We start from the raw sequence: 12,499 nt of genomic DNA on the forward strand, positions 1-12,499 counted from the left end.
GCACTGGGTCTGGCTGTGTTCTGGATCGGGGGTAGACGCTCTCCAGACACCGGTTGATTGCCTCCCTCCAGCACAGTCCGGTTGTGTCTGGGAGGTCGACGGGGCAGTAGTAGTTGGCCCCGATCCAGAACAGGGAGTTCAGCGCAGCATCGTCAAACGCCGTTAAAACGGCGAGCTGGCTGAACTCCACAGCATACTCCAAGAGGGAAAGGTCCTTGCGGGCGAGGGAGGAGGATGGCAGACCCACGGAGCTCACGGTCATTTGTAAACCTCCGGGCTCAACTTGGGAACAGGAGCCCTCTCTGGGCTGGACGTGGGAACAGGAGCTTTCTCTGGACTGGATGTGGGAACAGGTGCCCTCTCTGGGCTAAACTCAGGAACGGGAGGGACAGAGGTCACCGACGGAGGAGGGAGGAAAGGGGGCAGGTCAGTATATAAGTCAATTAAGTTTTCCTCCGCTTTCCCTTCACCCAAATCCCTTCTCAGCTCACCCTCAGCCACAGTGCAGGGGGCGGAGCTCCTCTCCGCGCTAGCGAGGGAGGTAAAATTTACAGTGAGGGAATCCATGGGGTACACGGGGAAAACAGAAAACAAAACGCAAAAAATAAACGGAGGGGAACAACGCAAATAAACTATTTAGTCGGTGCTGTGTTCTGTCACAACTGCTACTGTGGAGGAACAAAGGAGCACGGAGACGAAGGAGTTGAAGGAAAACAGTCTTTAATAGTCCAAACTGGGGGAAAACACAGGGTAACCAGGAGACACACACACGTAGCATCGGGATAAGACATTTAACACAGCACGCTAGACACAGGAAACACTGGGCTTAAGTACACGACTAAACGAGGTACAGCAATACTCAAGGAGCTGAATAGAAGAGGAGGTGGTTTTGCACTTCAATTTAATTTAGTCAGGCAACTGAAAACACTTCCACAATCGCAAAGGCAGGGGGAAGTAAGGGCTCAGCATGAAATCACTGAAACCAGAAAGTCCTTAGAACTGTTTATTTTTCTAAAAAATAATAATAATAATACGTATACTGTACATGTAATAGGTAACATTTTTATATTGGATTTTCATAGTTTTAAGAGTATCAATCTGGTATTGTTTTAATCTAGATAAAACAATAAAATATATGCATGCATTTTAAAGGCAGTCACATACAGTATAATGATATGTTGTTATTTAACCTTCAAAAGATGAAATCTGTTTATTACTGTTTTTCAACTGCTTACACACAAAGTCTTTACTTGTCACACAATTTCTGAAACCTGACACTCAAACACAAGAACCACACACCAAATCTGCAGAACCATACACTAATTCTCGGCCTTTGACTCAGTTTTCAATTTCATAAAACACTTTTTGCAAAACACAAAACACAATTCTCTATGTATCACACAAAAATCTAACAGGAATTAATATTATGGCAAAGGTGTTGCAAATGTTTGTTTTTGAGATGTGTTTGTGATATTTTGAATGCAGTGCTTCAAGAGATGAGAGGCATTTTGCATTTTGTGTGTGCAATTCTTGGATTTATGTGTAAAGTTTTGAAAAAAAAAGGCAAAGTTTTGAAAATGTGTGTATAAGCAGTTGAAAAAAACTGTACCAAAGCATCAGGGAACATTGGTTTGAGCACTGAACTTCATTTGAGTAGCTTGTGTTTTTCTATGGTTGTGTTTGTTTGGCATTCTGACCATTGTCAGTAATGAATTGTGTAAGGGAAACAGGTCAATTTGGCTCAAAGGGAATCATTTAAGATTTTAAAGGGAACTCCACCAATAATATGTAAGGGAATTTGGACAGAATCACTGTTTTACTGCATCACCCATATTTCATTTTTTTTTCTCTCTGTAAAACACTCTATATAATCAGGAAAAGAGGAAGAGGAGTGTTGAGTTCACATAGAGGCTGTGCAGTGTTCTTCATACTGACCACCCTTCAGAAAGCACAAACCTCCAGGTTCTTTACCACACTCAAGGTCAGTAGAAGTAGAGATTTAGCCTTAGGTTTGACCAAGTCTATTCCAGTCCTTTTGTAACTCCTGTATATGTATTTATTTATGTATTAGATTTGTTTTTCCATCTCTAGAGATGTTTGAATGTCAGAGGGCTGTTGCTGGCATGCCCTTCGGGAAAGTTGCCCCGCTGCTTTTTTGTTGAGGATGTGACTCTGGAGTACGTTCACACTCAAAGGCCCGGGGAGGTCATGCGAAGAGAGGGGCAACTGCCTGTCACCATCTCTCTCGTTCAGAGACGCATCCACTTGCTGTGTCTGAGCACTCTGTCTCCTTCTCTCCTCCCCCGGGGTGCGCAGGTCTGCATTACCCCAACCTTGCACACCGATGAGCAGTGATGGACTGTGTAGGATGAGAGTCTCAGCCTTATTCCTACAGTCAAACTCGTTAAAGTTCACTCAAAGATTTTAAATTGTAGGTTGCATGGTTATCATCAACACCATTTATAGATAAACAGCGGCCTTTCATCTTTCTAAACACACAATTGTTCCAAAATTTGGGTTCGGTATTTTTTAAATGTTTTTGAAAGAAGTACCTGTGCGTGCGCGTGTTTGTGTGTGTGTGTGTGTAAACCATGACACCATTTCTTTAATACACAGAAAGTTAAAAAAACATAATATATTTATGTAGTTTATTATATGTAGTTAATTTATGTAATTCATATTTTACTGTCACTTTTGTTTTCTTAAAAAAAAAATAAAACAACAAGTTCACTGAACACTGAACACACACTGACCAAAAACAAGGGCATATTGTCACACTGGGGTAAGTTGTCACTATGGAACATGTGTTTAAACCTGTTCATGTGTTTTAGCCTACTGTATTATAGGCTTTTGAGCAAAATTTAAACAGCAAAACAGTTTTTTTTTTATATTATAATATTTTTTATAGTTTTTATTTTTGTATTTTATGTAAACAAAATGCAGACATTTAAATCATGTGTGATATATGAATCTGATGTATGTCCAATATAAATAATAAGTAAATAATTAGAAAATAAATAAAGTGACAACTTAGCCAAAACAATTATAAAAAATATTCCTATACTAAAATTCTGAAATTTCAAACTTTCAACTAAAAATATACCTGCATTGCATATCTGACTCTTTCCTTTGTGTTCACTTGTTACAGAAACAAACAACTAAGAAATTTTAGTTTGGAAGACAGAATTCAAAAGTCCAATTCATAATTGTTCAAGAGGCTTTTGCACTAGATGTAGCACTGCTACAAAAAATTGTGTATTTAGACTTTTGCCTTGAAACCTTAAAAGTTACTGAGGCAGAAACATCTTGCAACAACTTCCCAGTGTGACAACTAGCCCCGGACTTTTTTTTTTTCTGTATATGGCGAAACGTGTGGTCTCTATGGTGCGATCCTTCATGGCCCTCAAGGTTGTCAGCACATACCAATTCCATTCCAGCCTTTGTTTTGGAGGATAAATCTTTCACAGGCTTGGTTTTATTGAGTTTACTGGCATGATTTGTTGGCCTCCAAGTTGAGCCTTTCTCCCTCACAGCTAATATGAGCTAGACTCATAAAACTCTTATGGGATTTTCCCTCTGGAATTACAATGTGCTGCACATTTCTAAGATTCCAGGTTTTGCATGTTGCATTTTTAGTGAAATATCCAGAAGAAAGATGCACTGTGTCAAGTTATGGAGCGGAATGTATTTCATTGGCACCTGTGTTGTGGAGAGACCACTGGCATATATTTACAAGTTTCAGGTGCACGTTCACACCCGCTTTTCTGAAGTACGCTTGTTGACAAACATTTGTTAAGGAATGATACGTGAGAGCACTGGCCCTGATACTGGCAATTTCCTGGAAAATCACTAGATAGAGAGTTTTATATCTCTATTTTTAACCTCTTGTAAATGGTCTGTATCTGTGGATGCAATATACAAGACTCAATTAATTTTTCCCTCTGCTCTGCTGTTCGATTGGCTTTCTAAGAGGGATTTAGTTCAAGCTCTTTTGTCTCTTGTCAGCCTCACTTCAGTGATAATTCGGAGGCTGAAAGTGCAATATTTTGCAGACGTGATTACATCTTTCACAGTGGACCGGTTCTATGAGGATGGACAGTTTAGAGTAAGGATTTAGCTAGAGGGCTTAAGTGATAAACATGCGGAAAGCTGGAGGGTTGCTGTCTGAACCTGCTCTGAACTCTGTCTCTAACAGCGCTCAAAGTCAAGGCAAAGCTGCCCACAGTAGTAAACAATGACAAGTTCTTAATAAACAATCTGTCACATTCATTCCATATTAATGCCAGACTTGCATCTCCTGTCAATCTTCATTCTCAGCTCCAATTATTCAAACTTTACTGAGCTGGAAAGGCAGTTTTTCCCCTCTACTCAGTATAGTGAAGCTGAGGAATGGAAATGCTCTAACAATTCACAAAGTCAGGAACAGTGGGTGTTTTATTTTTATTTTTTTTAATCCTGACAGGCAATCAGATTATTTGAAAAAAAAATATGGAGAAGGATTATGTATGAGTTTAAATAACATTCTCAGAATTTCATGATCAAAGCATTCCTTGAAATAAATAAATGAATTACTGTAACATTAGCTAATTAACATGGACAGGGTACACTGTTAAAAAATAATAAATAATGTAATAATAACAAAAAGTCTTTTCATTTTCATGATAAAGGTGCTTGATGATATTGTTATGCAATCATTGAACTTCATTTTGTGGATTAAATAATTGTATATGTCGTGAAATACATGAGCGAAAGAATGAGAGACTTTTGCCTGTGAGAAAAATCCAAAGAGACATTGATCTTCTAGTGCAACAAAAGTGTAGGTAATGGAATATTGTATCTCTATAGGGCAACTCTGAGGGCATTATAGGGTTTTTGCAAGAAAACCTTCCTGGTGCTCAGGCACACATTCGCAGCAGGATATTTCGATATATTCAAATGAGCAAAACAGTTTTCTTTCTGTCTGCTATAAGGGACAAACGGTTTGTGCAACGTGCGGCACAAATGAAACTCTGTAGACCGTCACACACTGACCGGGCAGGAGTTGCCAGAGGAAAGGGAACCCCTGTGTGTTTTTGATTAAATTTGAGAAATGGTTTGGAGACCCCTTTGGTCTTGGCTGATGTGTGTGGTCCGAGATCCTGCATTGAGAGTAAATAAATAAGAGAAAATGGCTGCATGGCGTGGTGAACGTGGGAAGCTTTCGGCTGTTTTCTGGCTGCCTGCCCCCGCATTGGAGCAGCCCAGCTGCCACCTGCGATATTCCACATATGACATTTATCCAGGGGAGGGCATTGACAGATGATTCAAAGCAGCTTTGCACCACAGCCAAGAAAAGCCCCCAGTCACATTTGATGAGGCTGGGGACGATTGCTTTACTCTGGCGTGGCATTCCAATGTTTCAAACTCCGGCGCTCAGATTCTACATAAATAGCTTGTGAAAAGAGAATATTGAGAACAAATGCACAAGGTGTCTGACATACACCTACATTAGTCCCGCATTTTTTTCTTATTCTCAGGTTTTCTCAACAGAATTCTGCACACTGATGTTTGCAGAGCTTAGTAAAACAATTGCTTCTTTAGTTTTAGCCCAGGTTTTGCAGATAAAATGTCCCATTTTTCCTCATTATTTAACTTTTCTGTAAAAGACAGCATGTGGTCATTCACCATCAAGGAAGTGTTTAAATGAATACAAAAAAAAAAAAACTCCACTAGTCCTCAATTCATTGCCTGTCTGTATACATCCACTTGACCACAGTCACATGCTGCCTGAGTGAAATCTAAACACGCAGTAAAGAGCTTCTCCCATCTATGTGGAGAACACTAACAAATCAGGGTTTATTTTGCTAGACAAGGTAAAACAGTCTCCCTGTCTCCCTGTCACCGCCACCTAATGTCAGGACTGTTCGCCAAGGCGAGATTGGACCTTGCTCTTATATGCCGGCAAGCACAATGTCTCAGGTTTCATAGCACTCCAAAAAGTGGCAGATTATTTTCCCAAAGACCACAGAAGTTTTCATCATAACTAAAAATGATCAGTCATATTAAATAAATTGACTTTGTGTCATTAATTAGAACTGTCTTAGAACAGAGGATTATTCAAACAGCTGTGCTTAATGAGAGTAATATAACACAATTGCCGTTTCACATTTTGAAAGTCAATTACAAAGCATAAGGAGGTTATAAATGTTAAATTAACAAAGGTGTGAACCATTAATGAGTCAGTAAACTGATTAAAAGCTCAAGTGTTAATTGGCAGACTCCATTAAACTCTCATCATTAAAGGGGCTTTTTTAATGCACTGCAACTTTCTTTTTCGTCTCTGTTTTTACCCGACTGACTGTCATTCAGACGTGGACACTGAAATCATCTTTTTTTTAACGTAGATTTGCTTTAATATTACATATCCTACCCATAGGAGCTTGCCTGTAAATGTCAAAAAGAGATTACAGGCTACAAGTCATCACAAGCTATGAGACCTCATATGATAGCTGTGACCTCAAAGATAGACACCATGATTCTACCTAACTGAACGAGTCAGAGAGTCCCAAATCACAAAAGCATAAGTCCTCAACAGCTACTATACATTTCCATGAGCTAAACAGCTGTGCCCAACATTGACTCGTCCACAATGTCTGGAAAGCTAATTGGTCCAGTTCCCAGTCAAAGTTGGGCCCCACTGAACATTGGACCCCAGTGACTTTCTTTGTATGAAAGAAAACATTCTTTTTCATTTGAAGAAAAAAGGTTTGGAGTGGCATAAGGGTAATAAATGATGACAGTGAACTATCCCTTTAAACATATAGACTGACAATACGACTACAGTGGCTAAATTTGTAGGTCCCACCATGCAGAAAGTACGTCCGGCCTCTGGCAAGCACACGTTTGTGGATTGTCATGCAGAATGTGACTAACCCTATTGCTCTGATTCTTATCACTGTGTGCACATCTGATGAGAAAACAGTGTCTGACAAACACAGTTACTTCTACATTCTCCTCATATCTTTTTTTTTTTTAATGATTACATCAAAGCTGGGTAAGCCGGGTGGCAATATAGAGACAAATCTCGACCTTATCTACTCATCAGAATTCCTGATATGAAATGACATTTGATTTACAGGGAGAGGGAAAGGAAAAAGAAGTGGACAAAAAAAGCAAGACCAGACAGCCTGGATAATGGTTCTGAGTGTATGGACATTTAGGCGTCTAAGAACTTGAAGACCAGTATAGGCCTGTTTGTACAAACTAAATTAGACAAGCAGGCTTTCTCTACATGATTATTGATAACTGATGTGAATATTGCATGATATTTTGCCGCACACATAATGAGCCATCAAGTCATCACTACAGCAGATCCAGTTGGGTTCTAGGCCCTGTTTAGACCTGGTATTAAGATATGTTTTCAGTGATTACAAGTTGTCAGTCGAGACACAATACAACTGGTCTTAACATGTATTTTATGTGACCACTTATGTTCAGATTTCCTCTAAACCCTCCCCTTTTATTTATTCACACTCTGCATCACTTTTGAGGGAGCGCAAAGTGTGGCAAACATGACTGAAACCATTACATTGCTTACAAGCAAACAGGAAAAGAAGTGAATGGAAAGGATTTTGATCATAATTGTGAATTTTGGTACAACAAAGTGAAGTTGGAATCAGTTGTTTTGGTGCGCTTTCTCATAACGCTCCCATAAGGCTCATGTGTTAGTCAGTGGGCACTTGGTTGAATGTGAACAACTTAAAAAGTGAACAAGTTCAAATTGTTTTAATCCCTGTTTACATGATTTTTAATTTTGCCACTTGTGATGCATTTCTTGTGATGAAAAATGCATCTCAATACAAGGTGTAAACAGGGCCCTAGAGACAAACTTCAGAGAAACGCTTCAATCTTAGTTGGAGCTCCTACTTTTAATCACCTCCCTTTCACAGGCTTTGGTGAATAAATGAAACTTTTAGGTAGCCACTTTGCTGTCTAGGTGTTATGCTTTATAGGCTGAATGATGGCTGACACTGCCAGGGCTTTGCAGGGAAGGATGTGTGAGCTTTATTGTCTCCGTGCCTGATGTGTGTTTACAAAATTGTGTCTTTTTACCATGCTGAACTGTCAGCAGTCACAGCGTCTGCTTCTCTCCTTCACATGGCAGACCCATCCAGACTGACAGACCATTCCCCACAGAACTCTGGGTAATTGGCATTCAGAATCATCCGAATAATAGGGAATGGGCTACAATTTCTGGAGACATCCCCTCCCCTCTCATGCCTCTTTTCAAAACACGCACGGAAGTTGTGTTGCCCACACCCAATCGACAGTGGGGCTGCTTTGCATGCAGCGTGGTGGGCAGCTGGTCCCTAGGGGGCTGGGAGTGGCAGAGACGGCGGGAAGTAGCTCTCTATGCATGAGGAGAAATCTCCTTCAGGTCGGTCTTTTCCCCCCCGGTGGATTTCTGTAGGGATTTATGACCTGTCACCTCGGAGCTGGTGGGGAGGTGATCTCTCAGTGTCAATTTCAGCAGGCCTATGTGTCAATCTCAGACAAGGTTTTACTCAACAAACCGCACTAGTGGAAATATTAACGAGGGAAGAGAGAGGTGGCATATTTGCAGCCTCAGCTCTCTGGGTTGTGAAAGTCAAGGAACAATGACACTGTTAGGAATGCTGACTTGGCCGTGAAATTTCAGGTATTGTAATTTTTTGGGGAAGGTTTTGATAAATCTGGCAAAGGCAGCATTAATAATTCTGCTATGTTTGCAGCCCCGTAATGCATAATTAAAAATATATAGAAATTACAATTGTAAACAAAGAATATAAAAGAATCCTTTGAATTCACAAATGCAGACTTTCTCAGAATAATAATACTCATTAATAATGAATCATAATAGTAGAGCACATAATCTAATCTAATAGTTTCTCTCTATCTCTCTCTCTCTTATTATTAAAAGGTCATCTATTTAAGAACTGAATATTTCCTCTCTGGCATGAAAATCACAGCATCACTTTGGATTTCTGAAAGAGATGCAGTGGATAAAGGCTTTGATATATTGGAAGGAAAAATCAAACAAAGCTGAAAAGAATGTTTGTTTCCAGGAAAGATCCGAATTATGGCTATACTCTCACAGCTTTCTTTGAGATCAAACGCTATTACAGATATTTCTCAGTGAAGTAAAAAGTATCTGTACTGAATCAAAGAACCTTAGTTATGTCTTTGTGTCTTTAATCATACATTTGACCGTAGGTATGTCAGTTTCACCTCACGTTGCAAAGGGTTTTTAGTGATCAAGGGGATTTTAATTGTAGATGAAAAAGCTTAGCAGTGGACCAACAACAGGGTCAGAATCAATAAGTGAGCTTATTGATAAATGTATTTATGAGGCCTTTTTCTCCTCACGTAAGGACAAAGAGATCTAATCAATTATACATATTCTCTTCAGATCATTTTAAGATAACACATTTTATTGTTTTATGGAACACTGTGGTTGATATGCAATATTGAAACCTGACCTACATCTATTTTTACCTCACTGTAGGAGAATTTTAGGAGGTTTTAATAATCGCTGCATATTCATGAACAGGAATACAATACTTTCTACCCATGAACTCAGGGAGAGATTGCCTTTAGAAGCAACGAGCTGTCAAAAGAAGATCTGATTCACGTGTGAATGCAGAATAAAAAATAAAAAAAGAAAGCACTTGGGAGCTTTGAATCTTACCATCAGACTTCAGATCACTGAGCTACATCATTTTTTATCATAAAGTACCAATGATCAAATATGGCTGACATAAATGTTTTAAGATAATGTACAAATTAACAATGTGATAATGAGCCAGCTTCAATAGAGTGCTGCAGGGATGTGGCATTTTAGAATTTTACCATTGGCTTTAAGATTATTGCAGAAAATAAGCTCTGTGACCAACAAAAGTTGATCATTTTTACATATTTTGGTCATCGAGATGATCTTCACAAATGAACACAACCTTTATTTTTGGAGCCAGCAGAAGTAAAAAGCTACAGAAGAAACTACACCATGTTTGCATGACAAATCTTTCAATCTTTATTTAAAAACTACAAGTTGTAAACATTAACTTTGCATAGTTTGCATGAACAGGAGTATAATAGTTCATGCAAACTCATGCAAATTTTAACCAAAGCATGTTACAGCCATTTCATGAAGACTCTAAAGAATCACACCAACTTGTAGAAAATAGGAATCCAATGTCTCATTTAAACACAGTTCATTTTTTCAAGCTTTTAACTAAAAATCCATTTAAAAAAACATGACTTCAGGACAATGGATGTGCCAAAATGCTATGGTATATTTTACAGCCTTTAGTATTGGGGTTTTCTTAGCTAAATGACCTAAGTGAAGTAATTTATATATAATTAGCAACTGATTAGAAAACTAAAACACTTCAGATTCCTATATGGAGTTAAATATTTCAATGATTGACCCGTGCTGCTCTTTATTTTATTTTAATTATTGTGTTTACATTTGTTCTGGTGTTGCAGTTAATGCCTCAACTTGTTCATCATGGCTCTACATCAATTGCAATCAAGCACAATGGTGCAGCATGTTCAAATGACCCGAGTCAAGCAACTGATGGAAGTCTCACAGAGGGCCATTCCTCTCATTTCCACCTGGCACTTGAGTCAGATTGTTTGTCCTCCAATCAGTCGATTTCACTGAGACATTGAATGCAAGCTGCTGGATTTTTATTTTTTATTTTTTCCTCTCAGGGAACCGTTGTATAACGTAAGCTACAAATGACCTTCTGTGACATTCACATTCAAGTCGTTTAACATGTAAGCTATGGTTCGATATACACCGCAGATGTCTTTATGGGCTGACCATAGCAGTGCTACAGAATATACAGTAGTATTTTTTTTTCTCTCAAGTGGATTGATTCTGCATTTAGAACCATAGACCTGAATACTAGTATGACAATTGCATTCAGGTCAAGCTTTTAGATTTGGATGTATGTTAGTTTACCTTTGCAGTATATAAACTTGTGCAACAGAGAAGGCGCAGTCTAATATGGTAGTACATCCACATGACAGTTTGCAAAGTTCAAATTTTATGCCAAAACAACCCGCACATGTTCATAACAAAACATCTATTTTCCCCACAGGTTCATGCAACACCATTTTATCAGTTCACACCTTCCTCTCACAGGATTGTGGGTCTTCTCTCTGCGCAAATGAAAACTGGCTACCTTGATCACATTCTGAGAGAAATAAAAGTGATATACAAACACATTTTTTTAATGTTCCAAAGCCTGAAATAGATTCTTCTCCTAGTTTTACAGAGGAAGAATGTGACTATAAGAACATATTGCAAAGTTGTAGCTCTTTCTGCCTCTCCACATCAAAGGCTTATGCTGACAGAGGCTCATGGTAAGAATGGTTGTTCACTAGGTAGATCATACCACCTGCCTCTGCCTTCCACCTTGATGTCTCTCTGAGGCATCTTTCAGCCTTCATTTAGTTATTTTTATTTCCTCTCTTCCATTCCTTTCATCCATTTCCCTCTAAGACACAAAGGTGTCTTTGTCACTGTCATTTTTTTTTTTGGCATGACAAAACCTTTGGACACTTTGAAAAGCGCAGGAGATGGGAGGAGAGAGGAAGTGGGAGGAGGAAGAGAAGATTATGGAAAATTTGCCCCTTTAGAGCACCGCAAAGAAGCATCTCTGTGTTGGCTCTGTGATCTCATCGCACTGTGTTCCTCCCACTATTCAAGAGGCCTGTCAGCCCAATAAAGAACTCTTCTTCTGAGTGAGTAGTGAGCTACACCATGTACCATGTTGCTGTGCAGGCGCTTCTCACTGAACTAAGAATTTATTCACGCAGAGAGTTGCATTTAAGTGTTGGAAAAAGTTAGGTGATTAGTTGAAGTGCTTTTTTGTTCAAGAACATTCAAGAGTATACAAAGAGTATACAGTTGCCGAAGAACCTGGATTTCTGCATAAATTTATGACCAATTTACCCAGCACCATGCAATGCGGAAAGCATTTTGATTAAATTGAGCAGAGAATATAGCGATGAGAAATAACGGCATACTCCAATATGTGAGTTAAAAATGTTGTTTACGCAAAAATGAAAATTCTGTCCTCATGTTATTCCAAGCCTATATGACTCGTGTTCCTCTGCTACACATAAAGGATGATACTCTGAAAATGTCAGTGTTTTTTTTCTTTTTTTTCATACAGTGATAGACAGTGGGGTCCTGTGTTGCTTTGACCAAATGTTTTTTTGTTTGTTTTGTTTTTTGTTTTTTCAGAATATATTATTTGTGTGTTCTGCAGAAGATGAAAAAATCATACAGGCTTGGAATGACATGAAGGTGAGCAAATGGTGCCACATTTTTTTTTATTTTTTTTTTTACATTTTGTAAACTATTACTTTAATGATGACTTTGTTTCACTGAAATACAGCAGAATGTATTGTATCTATATCTATCTATCTATCTATCTATATATATATATATATATATATTACCAACATT

Source organism: Sinocyclocheilus rhinocerous, unplaced genomic scaffold, assembly GCF_001515625.1.
Source record: "Sinocyclocheilus rhinocerous isolate Xijiao unplaced genomic scaffold, SAMN03320098_v1.1 scaffold1347, whole genome shotgun sequence".
NCBI classification, from domain to species: Eukaryota; Metazoa; Chordata; class Actinopteri; order Cypriniformes; family Cyprinidae; genus Sinocyclocheilus; species Sinocyclocheilus rhinocerous.